The following is a 14,430-nucleotide window of genomic DNA, read 5'->3' as shown; positions in this document are numbered from 1 at the left end:
AGTCCCTAGTACCCAAATCATTCTGCTGAAACTAACCAGGCAAAACTCTAACCTTGAAGAATACTACAAACTCACCTTGCTTGTTTTTATACTTGGATAACCATGCTTTGCTGGAGAAAAATCACATAACTATATGACTTGGATTAATCACGAACTCTCATCTCCAACCCCAACTAGGCCCTTAGCACTTCCTGTCAATCCTCTTACAATGTCCTCTTCAGTTATTTATAGTTCATGTATTCTTTTTTTTAATTAATTTATTTTTTATTGAAGGATAATTGCTTTACAGATTTTTGTTGTTTTCTGTCAAACCTCAACATGAATCAGCCATAGGTACACATATATCCCCTTCCTTTTAAACCTCCCCCCCATACCCCACCCCACCCCATCCCTCTAGATTGATAAAGAGCCCCTGTTTGAGTTTCCTGAGCCACACAGCAAATTCCCATTGGCTATCTATTTTACATACGGTAATGTGAGTTTCCTTGTTACTCTTTCCATACATCTCTCATCTCATACATGTCTCCATACATACATCACCCTCTCCTCCCCTCTCCTCATGTCCATAAGTCTATTCTCTATGCCTGTTTCTCAATTGCTGCTCTGTAAATAAATTCTTCAGTACCATTTTTCTAGATTCTGTATATATGTGCTAGAATATGATATTTATCTTTCTCTTTCTAACTCACTTCACTCTGTATAATAGGTTCTAGGTTCATCCACCTCATCAGAACTGACTCAAATGTGTTCCTTTTTATGACTGAGTAATATTCCACTGTATATATGTACCACAACTTCTTTATTCATTCATCTATCAATGGACATATAGTTCATGTATTCGTAATATGGATAATTCATACTTGTTACAAGTTTAAATGCAATATGCTAATCAATCAAATTTTACCATAACCAATGTTATCAAAAAGTAATGTTACAGTTGATACATTACTTTTATCAGACTTCCAGGGTAACAGAGAAAAAAAGTTAACCAAATATTAACTGCTCATACATAAAGCTGAAAAGTTCTGTTAACCCTTTAGTCAAAAAACAGTTGCAGATTTTATTGATATAGTTCTGCTTCTATGTCTGTTTTCCACATTAATCAGTACCTTCTTTGAAGAAGGAACTGAATTTTATTTCTATGTACAGCTTCACATTAGATAGATACTCAATAACTACTGTAGTCTGAATATATCTGGAAAGCAGTGAAAGTGCTTTCCTAAATATTCTAGAAGCATAAGATTGGCCCATGACTGAAAACAGTTTATTTTAAAAATCAGGTAACATTCATATAAAAAAAAATATGATAATATGTTCTGAATACCATGTTCTAGTTTAGGAAGCAATTAAGCATGAGATATGCTTTAGTAATACTCTTTCAAATATGCTTTTATATTTTGAAAATTATAGCATTTGAATGAGTAATACAGTTTAAAATACATTAAGTATCTGTGATAGACTGATAATGGCTCCCAAAGATTTTTCCACATTCTAATTGCATAAACCTTTTGGACATTACCTCATATGGCAAAAGATATGATTCAGTTAAGGATTTTGAGAGGAGGAACTTCTCCTGTATTACCGAGGTGAGCCCTAAATGCAAACACGTATATTTCCTTATAAGAGAAAGGTTAAAAAAAAAAAAAGAGCAAAATAAATAAATAAAAAGAGAGAGGTAGATGGAGTTTTGAAACTCCTGTGAGATGCACACAGGAGAAGATGATGTAAAGATGGTGGCAAAGATTAAGTGATGTGATTACAAACTAAGGAATGCCAAGGATTGCCGAGAGGCACCAGAAGCTAGAAGAGGCATGGAACAGATTCTCCCCGGAGTCTCTGGAGGAGGGAGCATGGCCCTGTTGACATCTGAATTCCCCTTTTCTGGAAACTAAAACTGTGAGAGAATAAATTTCATTTTAAGTCCCTCAGGTTTTGGCAATTTGTTACAGCTCCCACAGGAAATGAATATAGTATCACTGGCTTTCAGGCACTAAATGAGTCTCTAAAGACATGAAAATTGAAAGAAAAAAAAAAAAGTGGAGAGGGGCATATACCCTGGCCACTATTAATTAGCTCTCCATTTAGTGAGGAAAGCTAACACAGAAATTAAAGAGTCCTCATACAGATGGCTTCCATACTGGAAACATGTATTGTGGTTCTGGAAATAGAAGAGATACAATAAACTGATGAGGTCATGACCACATGGAGCAGCATCTGGAAATCAAAGAAATAAGAGTATGATAGGTCTAGAGAATGATGAGCAAATTAAAGTGGTAGATGGATTATCAATGAAGAAGGACAGGCAAGCCTGGCACGCTGCAGTCCATGGAGTCGCAGAGTCAGACATGACTGAGTGACTGTACCACAACAAATAGGTGGTAGGGAAATTGAAGGCAGATGAAATTGGAATGGTAGATTATAAAGCAATGCATTATTCTACAGACAAGAGGAAGTCACTGAAAGACTTCGACAAGAAATCAATATGCTTTGATTTATGTTTTAAAAAGATAACTCTGAAGCATTTATGTGGGAAATTCAGTTAAGTGGAATAACTCACTCCCTTGATGATACCCCAAAAAACGAAGTGTTACCTGACTAAATTGATTTGTTTTGGCAATACAGTAACAAGCTAGCATGTTTAAATTCAACTGCCAGACAGGTCATTAACATTTCTTTACTCAGCCAAAATAGAATTTTTAATACTTCTCATTCCTAAAAGAGTAGGCAGATTTAAGTAGAAAGCCTCAATTTAACACATAGAGTATAACTTAATAGTATTCAAATGGATATTTTAAGGTGAGAACCTGAGAAATGTAGCCTCCTAGAAAAGATTTCTTATAGCCTGATTCCCTCCATTTCTAAGTACTGAGTAATTTCCTTCAAAGGCTATTAAGTGGAGGATAAATTCATTACGTCCTCATGGGTAAGAAATTATTAGCCTAATTAAGTCCCTGACTTGTTCCTCCAGGGGGGAAAAAAAAATCCCTAAGAAAGAAGCTGCTAAGGAATTCTTAAGGGATAATAAATGTTGGTCTTAAAAATAAAAATTCAGGAAGTAATATAAGCAAGCTGCTTCTGTTAAGTAGTGGCCAAATTGTACCAACAAAAATCTTGCAGTTCTCACTGAGGAAGTAAAAAAAAACTACTTCCTAAAGTGGCCACAAGTGAGTGAACAGAAGTTAGAGATAAAAATCTACATTTTGTGGGCTTAACAAATAATGCAGAAATGCCAGACCAAAGACCCATTTTGAAACTCTTCAGCTCATCCAGCTTGGAGATATTCATTACACAATGAGCCCACTTTTTAGGACTTTAGAGCCCAAGCCACGCATTGACTGTTGACCAAGAATCACAAAAGCAACAGTCTTGAATTTTCAGCATTAGCACCAGTCCACAAAACTATGAGACCATGACCTAAGTTATATTTCAAAGACAAACATTTTTATTTTTCATGATTAAATCAAGTCATAGATCTTTGCTTCACTTTTTTCCTTGATCACTATAGCCCAAAGTAAAGTAAGGGGCCATGAACAAAGCCAAATAAGCCATTTATTGTTGCCTGAATATTCCAGATTTACCAGTTGGTTGCTAGCTCTGCATTTCCCCACTGTCCCTAATAAGTCTTTATTCTTCTTTTTCTTTTTTCCTCTATTTAATAGACCCTGATTGTACATATGGGACATTCAGTGAATGGAGCAGATAAAGTTAAGTGTTAATGAATTTATCACTATGTTTGTAGTCATAAATTCACTTGTAAAGCTCATGACTCTCAATGAATGTTTGACTGGAAAAAATAATGGTATCTGAAAAACAATGAATATCTATTGTCCTACTCAACCACACACTATAGAGTTGGCATGAAGCAGGGAAAAAGTGAACAGTCCTTACTCTTCCAGTCAGTAAATCTAACTTTACTGCTGAATCAAAATTTTATAACCAAAAGAAAACATCTGTAATACAATAGTAATTCTTTTTAAAAAGATAATGGTGAAGGTGTTGATAGATATGCACCGGAAACAGGATGTTGGACTCGGAAATCAAAGTGACAGAATCACCGTTTCCCAGCAAAGGCTCACATACCACCAGGGTCTAGTTCATTCTAATCTTGATCATACTTCTCTTAATTTACATAATTGTGCTAATTCCTCTGAACTTCAATTGTTCCATATTGCTTATCATGCACAAAGCACAGTGAGAGATATCAAGTAGGTTTTGTTGAGGGTAGAAATGGTGTGGTATCAGTGATATCTGAAACACTATGCAAGGTTTCAGATCTTACCTGTGTGTACTGTCTGTAAAGCTTTCTCTCTTGTCCTAAAATCTAAGGAGTTTATACATTTAGAATTATCTGAAAGGATTATCAATCCACACTTAGATACGGGTTTGGAAAATCTTCAGGACAATCAGTTCTCAACAACTCTATTTCAAGCTTCCAGAGTCACAAAAATGATGCTTCTGAGCTAAGCATCTGAGACAATGCTGAACTAAAAAGAAAAGCATCCAACTGAACATTGATTGGATCAGCAAAAGATTTGCAAAATAAATTCTGAACTGTATTTTTGAAGCTAAAGAGATATTTTCCAGAAAAAAAAAAGTAAGTGGCATTCTACTCAGAGAAGAAAAAAAACAAAATTCTGTAACGCAATTATCCTTCAATTCAAAATAAATTTAAAAATACATGCTCAAAGTTACAGAAGCATGAAAAGTATGGAAAGCACAGGGAACAGAAAGTCCTGCCCTGCAGTAGAAGTCTGGAGGTATGGAAGAAGAGGGAAGATAAATTGAGGTCCCTGCCCCCCTCCCCAGCAAAAGCTCAATCTTGGATTCTCATCTCTGCTTCCATCCTCTTCCTCAACATGCAATCCAATCACATTTCCCAAATATTTATCCCAACTGTTGACTTCTCACTCTTCCTTATCCTATACCTCCAGGCAGCATGTTGTTTTAGGGAAAGTGTAAGTTTGGAACTGGACTTTTGGTTTTGGACTATTTTTCAGATTTGAACTGATTTTTGCTGGATCTGAATCACTGCTTGATAAATTAATAGTTGTATGGCCTTAAGAAAGTTACTTAATCTCTGGGTATGAGTTTCTTCTCATGAAAAATGGTAAAGATAATGCTTTTCTTATAGAGTTATTCTGAAAATTAAGTGAGATCATGCCTCTGGAAAACATATGGCATATATTTATGACTTTGAAAAAAAAGTCCTCCCTTGCCACTTCTCTGAGAAACCTCTAGGAAGGTATGCCTTTCAAAGGCAGTTGATTCTGTTGTGAATTCCAGCTTCTGATACTACTAGCTATAAGGCTTTGGGTTTAACTCTCTAATCCTCTGTTTTCTTATTAATAAAATAGAGATAATAAATCCAATCTCAGAAAGTTGTATGGATTAGATAAAAGGCACCTCTTCCATTGTCTTGCAATTAGCTCCCCTGAATGCTCTCTCAGCACCTATGAGAATGAGTTGATGGTGACTACATAAAGCTCCTCACAGTCCTACTGTTAAGATTACAGACTAGTGGGAGGAAAAGAAGGATTCCATGTACCTAGTGCAATACATAGTACAGAGTTTCTTTTATCTTTACAGCAACCTTGGAAATTAAGTAGGTGTCAGTATCTCTATTTTATATACAGGTCTACCTGAGTTTCACAGTGGTTAACAATTTGTTCAAGGACATGAAAAAATAGAGATGGAATAATCTTCAATGTTTGTGTGTACTTCAGAATATCAGCTGCCTGTTTTATCAGTCTGCAGCTCTTTCCCATGTAATACACTGTACATTAACATATGCTATACTGAGCTGCCTCTAGATTTAGGAATTCATGTATCCTTGCGGAAAATAACCCAGTATCTCCTGAATTTCATGGTTTATCAACATGGCATGGAAAGTCAGGCTAATCTATAGTGGAAAATAGTGTGTCTAGCTCCTGAATACAATTTAGGAGTGTAATAAACATATCTGTCTTATAATAGAAGAGCCTATGAAGCGACTTTTAACCCCGTAAAATGGAATCAGAGCTCTTTCCAGACTCGGGTTCATCACATCAATATTTCTGGATTTTACTGAACACTGAGAATTCCAATATTCTAATAAACCAAAAAACTCCTTTGAAAACTTGTAGCAATATTTAAATAACCTACTTTACACAAGAAACAAGCTTTAACCTTACCTGAACAACAAAATGACAACAGAACTCTAAAGTTAAAAACAAAGTCTTAGAATAGCACATTTAATCATCACTGCAAAACACAGTGCTATTCTTGGCCATCAAAGTTTAAATAGAAGATTTTATATGCCATGGTTATATCAGAAATGCTGATAAGGGGCATTTTATAGCACTGTTTTTAGAATAAATTCATAAACATGGTATCAATTGAGAAATGACTAGTCATAAATCTATTTCTGAGCAGTGGGTGATTAAAAGAAACATATGAAATGAATAGAATTATCCTCGTACATCTTTTTTTTTTGTTTTATAAAAGATCCAAATCCGGTTCCAATCAATGGGAAGACCTTTGAAAAACCTACCTTTGCAAGACTGATTAGAAAATTTTTAAGAATCCCACAAAACAACAACAAAAGTGAAATCTGTTGAACAGTATAATTTTTTCTCTAAATTATTTTTCCAAATTCTCTGCCAAAGCAAACACATGGTATGTGTTAGTCAGCTAGGTCTACATCAATTCATCAGTTGTATGAACTGCACTGATTTTGTTGCCAAACCTATTACAGTAAATCCCACTGTTTTTAAAACCTGACTCCAAACATCCTTTTAAGCTTGCAGAACATTCTAAGTGTAGTTTAAATGTAGACTATTTTTAAATTACTTTTTCTTTTTTTAGCAAACTTTGGGAATATTCCTCTTGGATAGATCCCACATTATAAATTCTTTTGGTACCTGCTAACAGAAAGGTATGATATAAACCTTTGTCCTTTTGGCACAAAGTATAGAGAAAGGGAAAAGCTTATTTTCTCTATTTTTGTTAAAGGCTTTATTTAAACATTCCCCCAAAGTAATAGGAGCTATTAGAATAGTTTGACAAGAAATGTTATCAGATAGCTGGAATCCAGAATTTTAATATACAAATGTGAATTTTATTCATTCTCCCACAGACTCACGTCACTGAAAAGGTCACTTATTCTATCATAAAATAGAAATTATTCATCATCCTTTGATGATTTTTATAACCTTCACATAAAGAACATTATATTTACTGCTGCCCATGATCTTCAAAAATAAGGCTGATAATTATGATTACCACCTCCTTGTTTTTGAAGAAAAAAGACCTAGAAGAGAATAACTCTTTTCATGATTAAGTATAAATTTTTATTATAGTTATAAAAAAGTAACTAATGGATACAATGTGAATCTGCTACAATTTTCAAAAGGTTTCATTCTCAGTTTATGCCTCATTCTAGTCTTTAATTGTAAATTTTAAGTTGAGTAAGTCTCCAATTCAAGATACCTGAGGTTTATCTACCTAATCTGAATACTGTATGTTAATGTAATATTATATGCCAACATCTCAGTGATTGAAAACTTCAAAAGAAAAAATCCATAAAGCATCACCACCTCATCTCAGATACTTGAATCTGCTCCTATCTACTCTTTCTTCCCTCTGGTTAAAATGGATGAACTCTTTGTTCACTCTTTGCTCTTAGCAAATGCCAGCCTCTTCACTTGCTTTCTAATCTCATTTACTCTCTCCAACCCAAGAACACTGTTTTAGCAATTCTCACTTCTCTCTCCTACATCATCAGCCTTTCTCCCCCTTTTGAATTGCTCCATCAGTGTATAAAAGTTGAAAAAAAAATTTCTCACCATCATTACTTATTTCCCTCCTCCCATAAACACTCTTTACACTCCCTTCTCTGTAAAGTAAAACTCCTCAAAATATTCAAGATTTTCTCCTACCACATTACTTAAACTGTTGTTCTTGAGGTCACCAAGGGCCACTTTTCAGTTCTTCTATTACTTTATCCCTCAGTGGCTGTCCATACAACTAGTCACTCCTCTGACTATAAACATTTCTTTGCTCCCAGGTCACTACAATCCCTGTTATCCTCTTTTTGGCCATACTTTTTATTCTGCTTTGAAGTTTCCTCTTCAGCTCTCCAACAACCTCTGAATGTTGAAATACCCAAAGGCTCAATTCTTGCATATCTTTTGTGTCCTCACTAATTCCCTTTCGTCCAGTCTCTGATGTAACTCATATTTCCCAATATAGCCTGAACGTCTCCCTAGACCCCAGGCCCAACTATACATCCTATTTCCACATGGATGTCTAAGAGATATTTCAGCTTTCCACATCCAAAACTGAACTCTTTATCTCTAACCTCTATCCACACATGCTCTTCCCATGCTGATTAAGGGCAACTCCACACTTGTATTAATAGCTGTTCAGAGAAAACATTTTACAGTTTTATCTCATAACTCACATCACATCCACAGCAAACATCATTAGCTCTACCTTCCACATATACCTGGAATCGACTGCCTCCCACTATTTCCCACATTAGTCACTATTCTAAGTCCACTGAATTATTGCCAATAGCCTCTTCAGGGTTTTCTCTGCTTCTACCCTTTCTCCCCTTTACACTCTTCTCAACACTGATAAAATATACGTCAGATTATGCACAATTCTCAAAATTCTTCAGAAGCCCTTTATCTCAGTTAGAGAAAATCAGAGCAATTGCAACAGCTACAAGGTCCTGTGTAGCTTGGCTCCCTATGCCTCTGTGATCTTATCTTCTACAATCTCATGCATTTACGGTGCTCTAGTCTCCCTGGTCTCCTTTATGTGCCTTGAGTTTGTTAGGCATTCCCCTACTTCAGGGCCTTGCAAATAGCAAGGCAATTGCTATTTGCCTTGCTGGAATCCTCATTTGTTATGTAACCCCATGACAAGTTTGCTTTAGCTCCTCCCAGTTTTGACTCATATATTATCTTCTCATAGTGTCCTTCTCTGAACATCCTATTTAAAATTGCAATTGTCCCCCTGAACACCCTCTCTTCCCTTCCCTTGGTTTATTGCTCTTTGTCATCATTATAATTTAACATACTGCATAACTGATTTATTTAGTTAGCTTATTTCTGTCTCCCCCTCTTCACTTGCAAGTTCCAAGAAGGCAAGGTTTTTTCGTGTCTTTTATTCATTCTCAGATGAAAAAGAAAGAAGAGTGTTAGTCACACAGTTGTGTCCAACTTTCTGCGACCCCATGGATTGTAGCCCACCAGGCTCCTCTGTCCATGATATTCTCTAGGCAAGAATACTGTGAAAGTGAAAGTATTAATCACTCAGTCATGTCTGACTCTTTGTGACCCCATGGATGGTATATCACAAGGATCCTCTGTCCAACGGGTTCTCCAGGCAAGAATACTACAGTGGGTAATCATTCCCTTCTCTAGGGGATCTTCCCAACCCAGGGCTCCAGTCTGGGTTTCCTGTATCGTAGGCAGATTCTTTACTGTTTGAGCTACCAGGGAAGCACGCCGGTAGCTCAGGCGGTACCAAGTTGAGCAACAAAGAACTGATACTTTCAAATTGTGGTGCTGGAGAAGATTCTTCAGAGTCCCTTTGACAGCAAGGAGATCAAGCCAGTCAATCCTAAAAGAAATCAACCCTGAATATTCATTGGAAGGACTGATGCTGAAGCTGAAGCTCCAATACTTTGGCCACCAGATGCCAAAGAAGTTACTCACTGGAAAAGACCTTGATGCTGGGAAAGATTGAGAGCAAGAGGAGAAGGGGATGACAGAGGATGAGATGGTTGGATGGCATCATCGACTCAATGGACATGAATCTGAGCAAACTTCCAGAGACAGTGAAGAATAGGGAAGCCTGGTGTTTTGCAGTTCATGGTGTCACAAACAGTCAGACATGGCTTAGTGACTGAATAAACAATGGTAACCATCAATAAAGTAATAAAATAAGACTGTCCAAATACATATGATAAATTGCAATTACTTTAATTGACCATCAAGTTAATTATTTTATTTCAAATTTACTCAAAACTTATTTTTAACTTTATAGTGCTATTTGATACTAATTAAAAGATGGTTAAGAAAATTACAGTATATTTCTTACTAGTTTTCAATTATAAAATGTAATTTTATCAATAAAATAGTATTTTAGATATACTTTTCATAAATAGTTCCATGTTCAATTTTAAAATGTAACTGTTCAACAAATACATGTTAAAATAATAAAATAAAGTCAAATGTTAATTATTTTGGTTAGCTCCAAGTTTACAATGAGTTTTATTTTAAAGTTGTCTGATGGCCCTAAGCTATTGATCTTATGAAATTTCTCCTGCCATTCTATTTATCCACAAGATTTCCCCAACTACCTACCTTCATGTCCAATATTAAAAGATTGCACTTAACAAAACCCAGTATTGGCTACGTTCCCAGATACATAGATTTCTACCAGTCATAAATTTCTCTTGCCTTCTAGTATGACTATCACCATCTCAAGCTCCAGTAAAATTAAATAAAACTCTATTCCTCAAAAACACTGAGGATCCTTGATCTAGTCTACTCCTTTTATTAAAGAATAGGAAAAGTGAAGCACAGACACATCAAATGGTTCAAGTTCACAAAGCTAGTCTATGAAAAAGTTGGATTTTGCCAAATAACTAAGTGTCTGTTTTGTTCAGAGATTTTTTTTTTTTAACTTTGCTCTGTGGCCTCAATTTGGAGAAGGGAATGGCAACCCACCGCAGTATTCTTGCCTGGAGGGCTATAGTCCACGGGATCGCAGAGTCGGACACAACTAAACAACTAATACACACACACACAAGCACATAGCCTCAATTATCTTCTCAGCTTTATTCTATAGTCAAATATCTTATTTATTATCTTAACACATATACGTATGGTTCTAACAAACATTTTACCGTTGTGGAATATTGTGACTGAAATGTTCATGTGCCACTGAATATTGTTTTCTGGCTACCTATCTTATAATTTAAGTTACTGGTATAGAAAAAGCCTAGGAAATGTACATACATTTCAGTTATTGACTATTTTCATTAAAATTGTGATGTAAAAAAAGTCAGATGTCCAACAATTGGTTGTTTGAATTTTTAATAATTATTTATGGAGTATCTCATATTTGCATCTGCTTTTGAAACTATCAAATATACTTAGTTTTACAAGATTATTTTATTTCACTCAGTAGCTAAGTCCAAAGTGAGGGCAATATAGTCACCCTATTTGGCTGGGTCAGCCATCATCAAAAGACTTGAACAGTGTGGACCACAAACGCTAACTTTCTACTGCTAGAACTTGGCTGACAACACAGGTTGTGCCTTCTGATAAAAAAGTAATTCACAATTATAAGTATCACATTTCAGATAATCACTTTAACCCCATAATCCAAGTTGTTGGCTCTAAGCAACCTATTTGAGATTACTGTTCTAATACCTATCTCAATTTACCAACAAATTAACATGCAAAATTTATTTCTGTTAACTGCAACTGCCAAGACTTAAATAGTCACTCAATTAAAAATTCTGTCCTGACCACTCAAGGTCTCTGAAACAATAGAAGATCTTGATATTACTACTTGACTGACCTCCTGATCAGTTTATGGAGAACAACCTGTCTTAATTTGACTCAGAAAAACAAGTACTGGAGCATAGCAATTCATTGTGGGTTTAAAGTAGAACAAACCACTAGCAGGATTTTCCATTGAATATATCTTTTTAAATTATTGTCTAAAATGACATATCTGTTCCAGTAAATGGTGTGTCATATAAAGAAATATCATTAATGACTATCAGAAATGAACTCCTATACAATGAGACAGTGGTTCTATACCCTAGCTGCACTGTAAGAGGCAAACTTTTATACTGAAAAATATTTTAAGAGCTGTAGTTTTTCCTCATCTCCTTTCCTCCACAAGCATAATATGCAGTAAAACTTGGTGAAGGCTGAAATAGGTATCTCAGGCTTTACGTTCCATATCCCTGAGTATACCAGATTATCTTCTAACACCCATTTTGTAATGTTCTGCCTTGCCTGGTTTTTAAATATTACAAAGAAATATGTTTCTACTACTCTTCTTGGAAGATTAATTCTCCTCCAATCTTTAATGCTATATTCAATCCTTAAAATACCCATGTAAATTCTTTCTCACACTGAGAATTTTACTTGTTGAACTTTTTTCTATTACAGTATAATAGGACTTTATATCTTGAAATAAAAATATATATCCTCCACAACGGGGTAGCTACTTAACCTGGTAATATTTTACATATGTGAGTAATGAGATGACTTCAGCTATTCAAAAAGCAATAGTAATTTATTACCACACCCAGTTGAAATTATTTCCTCCTTTATAATAGAAAAGATGAAGCAAAATAATCTTTAAAAGTAAAATCACAGGTTTTAAAATGGTAACTGTTTCTGCTGCTGTGTAACATGGAAGGAAATGTGGCCTACTTAGAAATTTCTTAAAAACATTCTCAATTATTTTATTAGCTATCATTTTCTGATACTTTTCAATTTTATTTTTTCCTTTGTTCTTATTTTTCATTCATTTTCCACTATTTGGCACCAGACTCAACGAACACACTTCTGTGCTCTAGAATTGACTCAGTACATTGTATACATGCAAATCTTAAAGTTGAGATATTTTATATCAGGACAAAATCCAGTAATACATAAAGGTGTGTGTGTGTGTTTGTGTGTGTGTGTAAACCCCTTATTTTATCTAAAACTTAGAAAATCACAGTTCTATTTCCAAGGTAAAGTGCTAGTAATAAATTCAATAAGGTACACTATCTTTTAAATTGATCCTGTGATACTGTATGATATCACTTATATGTGGAATCTACATATAAATACAGATACAACAGACTAGCGAATGTTGCAAAAAAGAAGCAGACTCACTTATATATTCAAATACAACTAGTGAAAATAATTTTAAAAAAAGAAGCAGAGTCACAGATATAGAGAACAACTAGTGGTTACCAGTTGGGAAGAGGGAAGAGGTAAGGGGCAATATAGGGGTAAGGGATTAAGTTATACAAACTACTAGGTATAAAGTAAGCTACAAGGATATATTGTACAACATAGGGAATATAGTCAATATTTTATAATAACTATAAATGGAGTATAACCTTTAAAAATTGTGATTCACTATTGTGTACACCTATAACATATAATATTGTATAGCAACATATTTTAAAAATTTAATTATATTAAAAAACTGATCCTATAAGACAATATCTAATTTATATCTGGAAGTATTAATTGGCAAATAAGCATGAGCATTATTACACTATAATATTGCTTTTATGATTTATATAAAGTAAATGGAACTATGTTTATTGTGAAACTATTTTGACAATATCAATTTCTGGGAAAATAGAGGTGAATTTTTTTCACTAAAGTGCTTTATTTGCTACAAAAACCTGCTGTGTTAGAACTCAACAAAGCAAGATGCTGGTCAAAAAGAAAGGCTTTTCAAATGACATATTTTGACTTTGAGATCAATGAGAAACAACTCAGAAGTAAGAGGCACAATAGAAGCGGCTATGAATCAAGAGTAAGACTTAACCACTGATTATTGCTTCATTCAACAAGCATATGTTTTTCACTCATATCACAGTCCAAATGGGTTTTTCCAACTGCAACTGACCTTCCCTGGTGATTCGGTATCAGGCTTCTCCATCTTGTGTTGTTGAGATCTTCCAGCACTTCCTCAGCACCCTCTACATTCAGGCAGCCAGTGAGTGAGCAGCAAAGCTGAAGAAAAACATCCAACATGGTCTACGATCAGGCTCAGTACACATCACTCCCACCACATTCATATGGCCAGAACCAAGAAGATGGCCTGACCTAACTGCAATAGGGATCAGGAAATCTGGCCTGCGGGTGCCCATGAAAAGGAAATGGAGTTGGTGAGCATTAAGATTTGAATCCTGTCCCCCAAAAAGCTTATGTTAGTTCCCTAACATACATAATCTCTAGTATCTTAGAATGTTGTATTTGGAAATAAGGTATTTACAGAGGTAATCAAGTCCAAATGAGGTCATTAGCATGAACCCTAATCCAATCTGACTGGTGTCCTTATAGATAGGGCAAATTTTGAACACAGAGACAAACATGGACACAGGAGAACATCACAGGAAGAGAGAGAGGGAAAAAACAGCTAGCCACAAGCCAAGAAATGCCAGAGGCAACTAGAAGCCAGGAGAGATCTGGAAGAGATCATTCCCTAGTACCTTAAAAGGGAGAATAGCCCTGCTGAAACTTGATTTTAGGCTTTCTGCCTCCAAAACTATGAGACAATACATTTCTATTGCTGTGAATCACCCAGTTTGTGGTTGTTACTGTAGCCCTAACAAACTAACACAATGAGCATCTTGCTGCTCTGTAAACAGAGGCAAGGGTATTCAGAAAAACTCTTCCAAAGAAA

At 35.2% G+C, this 14,430-nt stretch overlaps 1 long non-coding RNA gene across 4 annotated transcripts in view; it reads right to left on the bottom strand.

The window, feature by feature from the left end:
• The window catches only part of LOC122685263, a 212,356-nt gene extending 198,132 nt beyond the window's left edge, over positions 1 to 14,224 (bottom strand). For 3 of the 4 annotated variants that reach the window (XR_006338313.1, XR_006338314.1, XR_006338312.1), the window contains exon 1: positions 13,651 to 14,224. This is a non-coding gene — a long non-coding RNA (uncharacterized LOC122685263). The remainder of the gene's footprint in view (positions 1 to 13,650) is intronic. The other variant, XR_006338315.1, reaches the window with a different exon arrangement.
• Positions 14,225 to 14,430: the final 206 nt, after the last annotated feature.

This window comes from Cervus elaphus, chromosome 28 (genome assembly GCF_910594005.1).
Source record: "Cervus elaphus chromosome 28, mCerEla1.1, whole genome shotgun sequence".
NCBI lineage: Eukaryota > Metazoa > Chordata > Mammalia > Artiodactyla > Cervidae > Cervus > Cervus elaphus.
This window is presented reverse-complemented; position numbering and strand designations above follow the sequence as displayed.